Source organism: Rattus norvegicus, chromosome 4 (assembly GCF_036323735.1).
Source record: "Rattus norvegicus strain BN/NHsdMcwi chromosome 4, GRCr8, whole genome shotgun sequence".
Classification (NCBI taxonomy): Eukaryota; Metazoa; Chordata; class Mammalia; order Rodentia; family Muridae; genus Rattus; species Rattus norvegicus.
Window position 1 is genome coordinate 46,702,229 of NC_086022.1, and position 4,086 is coordinate 46,706,314.

The following is a 4,086-nucleotide window of genomic DNA, read 5'->3' on the forward strand; positions in this document are numbered from 1 at the left end:
GAGAATGAACAAGAGAGAAAATGGACTACAACAAAAATATAACAAATGCATCATTTAGATTTAAAATCTGAGATGCTTCTGTTTATTAGCTAGATGAAACCGGTTGTTACTTGAGTCCTATAAGCATCAATTCCATCTGTAAAATGGATATAACAACAAAGGTGGGGAAAAGACTCAGTGAGTTGGGTTCTCACACATGCTTTGTAACATAGCATAAATATAATTTCATATTACACGTTAAACAATTTTTTCTTGAAACGATGTCATGTATTCTGGTTTGGGCATCATCTTGGGACTCAAAAAAATTTTTTTCCAGAGCTGAGGACTAAACCCAGGGCCTTGTGCTTGCTAGGCAAGTGCTCTACCACTAAGCTAAATCCCCAACCCCCAAAATTTTTTAAATTTGGAGCACTTGGGTTTTCAGGTTACAGAGGTTTATCACGCAGTACCCAGTAAACCATAAGTGCTGATACAGTGAGTAACTACTTCCGTCAGTTTGTCTCTACCCAAGAGATAGTATTCATTAGGTCTTACGTATCGTGTGTAGTAAATTTTTCTTTTAAAAGTCACCCTCGTATACTTGTGTTTGACTATTTTTTCTTTTGATAGCTCCCAATGGATTTACAATCTGATTGCATTTTTCTAACGTATCATATTTTTATTAATTCTTTTAGAATTTCATGCATATATAATACATTTTCGTTATAGTTACCCTGAGTCCATCTAATTCCTCCAAGACCCACCCCATCTCCTCATCCACCCCAACTTCATGCACTTTTTTCATTTTAAAGATTTTATTTCTAAGTGTGTGTACATACATGTGCTCATCATGTAGTACTCAGTCAACCTAAAGTGCTAATACAGTAAATCATGCACATAAGTGTGTGCATGTGTGTATGGGTGTGGGGGGTGCCATGCTTGTACATGAAAGGAGACTGTCCACAGAAACCAGAAGAGCACATTTGACCCCCTAGACCTAGAACCTTAAGGCGGTTGTGAGCCACGTGATATGAGAATTTGGAATTAGACTCAGGACTTATATAAGAGCAGCAGACATTCTTAATCATAACTGCTGAGCCATCTCTTCAGCATTCCTCCCTCTGTGTATAATCCACAAAGGTCTACTGGTGCTGCTCATATCCTCATGGGTTTAGGGAAAGCCACTGGAATATGGCCAACCTCCTAGAGAACCACGACTTTAAAAAAAAAATGAGATTTCCTCACCCAGAACCCATCGAATGTCCATAGCTCCTCAGCTGTGGGTGGTGATTTTGATCCCATCCCTTCTTTTGCTGGGATATTGACTGGCTTAATCTTGTGCAAGTCTTGTGCAGGCAACCATAGCTGAGGTGATACGTGTGCAAGGGTCCAGAAGACAGTTTCACTCCAGTCTGCCCCAAACTCTTCCAGGCTTTACACACACCCTTCTTCAGGGTTCTACAGAAGTGAAAACTGAAGCACAGAGGCCAAAGCTTGTCTGAGGTCGTCATGTTTCAGAAGGGACCTTATTCCTGGTCCTTTATCTTTCAAATAGATGCCAACATTTCTTTCTTTTCTGAGCTGGAGACGTCTTAAGAGAGTGCTGGAGCATGTCAAGCTCGCCTCCTTACACAGTACAATCCAAGACAGTGCACATTATAAGCCCTGTTAGCAAAAAGATGGGGCACCCTCCTCCACTGAGATCTGCATGTACAAAAATAAGCCAGTATTCTTCAATTTAACTTGGCTGTCATTATACGATTAGGGACAGCCAAAAGGAGGAAAGGTATAATGCATGCCAAATAGTAACTTTTTTTCTTTTTCATTAATTTAATCACTTTACATCTTGATTGCTGTCCTCCTCCCTCCTCTCCTCTCAGTTCCATCTTCCCACCCCCTTCCCCAACTCTCCACACTCCTCAGAGAAGGGGAGACCCACCATAGGTACCAACCACCCTCAGAAAGTCACAGCAAGGCTAAGCCACCTCCTTTCTCACGGAGGCCAGACAAGGCAGTCCAGTTAGGGGAAAGGAATCCAAAGACAGGCAATAGAGTGAGAGACAGACCCCGCTCTAATTGTTAGGTGGACCCACATGAAGACCAAGCTGTGTATGTGCTGCATATGTGTGGGGTCCAGCCCATGCATGCTCTTTGATTGATGGTTCCGTCTCTGTAAGCCCCATGGGCTCATGTTAGTTTACTCTGTAGGTCTTCTTGTAGTCTTCTTGACCCCTCTGGCTCTCTCAATCCTTCCTGCAATTCTTCCACAAGACTCCCTGAGCTCTGCCTATTGTTTGACTGTGGGTCTCTGCATCTGTTTCCATCAGCTTCTGTCTGAAGCCTCTCAGAAGACAGTTAGGCTTCTATATATAAGCTGAGCAAAGTATCAATAATGTCGTGGGTTGGCTTGGGATGGGTCTCAAGTTGGCCCAGTCATTGTTCAGCCATTGTGGGCAAGACAAATTTTGGGTCAAAGGCTTTGTGGGTAAGTTGGTGTCCTCCTCCCTCCATTAGATGTCCTGCCTGGCTACAGGAGGTGGCCACTTCAGGGTCCATATCCCACACTGATAGGAGTCTCTGTTAGGGTCACCTCAACAGACTTCCAGGAGCATCCCCATTCCAGATCTCCAGCCCATCCCAGAGATGTCCGCCCACCAATTTCCCTTCTTTCTCCCAGCCATCTCTCATCCTCCTCCCCATTCCTGATTCTCCACCCCTGTTTCCCTTGCCACCTCTTCTCCTACCCAGTTCTCTCTCTCCATCCACTTCCAATGTCTGGTTTTTTTCTCCTTCTGAGTGAGACTAAAGGGTCCTCCCTTGGGCCCTCCTTGATAATTAGCTTCTTTGGATCTGTGAATTGTAGCATGGTTACCTGTACTTTGTGGCTAATATCCACTTATAAATGAGCATATACCATGCACGCATGTTTCTGGGTCTGGGTTACCTCACCCAGTATGATAACTCAAAACCCTGCTATATCACACTTGGGCATATACCCAAAAGATACTCCACCATACCACAAGAATGTTTGCTCCACTATGTGTATAGCAGCTGTATATCCAGAAACTGGAAACAACCTAAATGTCCCTCGATCTCAATGAGGAAAGATAAAGAAAGTGTGGTATATTTACACAATGGTATACTACTATGCAATTAAAAATGAAGACATCATGAAATTTTCAGGGAATGGATGGAACTTGAAGATATCATTTTGAATAAGGTAACCCAGATCCAAATAGTAATTTTTTAATTTATAAATTCTATAAATTTATAATTCTATACATCTATAAATTTAATCTATAAATTCTACTTGAGGAAAGACAAAGAAAAATCTAATATATCCAGTTCTACTCACCTGTGAGCATATAATTATTCCACTACTCTATGGCAGGTCAAAATTCAATTGGTAATATTTTCTGCCAATAAAAAAACGGGTTGGCCTTCTGAGTCTTCCCTGATTGTTGCCCTTCCTCTACATATGCTACTGATGAAACTGGAATTCCACTTGGAACTGAACCAGTCTCATTAAGTTTGAGCATAGAGTTCCAGAACCTTGCACACACTTAGACTTAGAATAAAAATAATATGGCAGTATATGTGTTAGATCTAGGGGGATCCATGACCATGCTAACCAACTCCTCAAACCCATTCTGAACTCTAAACACTTGATAAGTTACTATCCAACTCATCATTATTGTATTAATTATTTTCTGTTGCTATGATAAAGCACAGTGGCCAGAAGCAATTTATACAGAGAATATATTACTTAGGCTTATCATTCCAAAAGGAGTGTCCTTAATGACCAGGGGCATAGCAGCAAACGGTAAACATGGTGGTAGGAAGAGGAAGTCAGAGATCACATCTTCAACAACAAACCCAAAACAGAACAAACTGAATGTATGATAAAGATATGAAATCTCAAAGCCCCACCCCATGACATACTCCCTCCAGCAAGTCTCCATCTCTACAAACAGCACCACTAAAACTGGGAATCAAGGGTTCAAACACCTTCTAATCAAAACCATTACAACTACAGAATACCTAACAAAATGGGGTTGTTCTGAGTCCTGGGGTAGAAATCTTTTTTATTCAATCCCCATATATGTG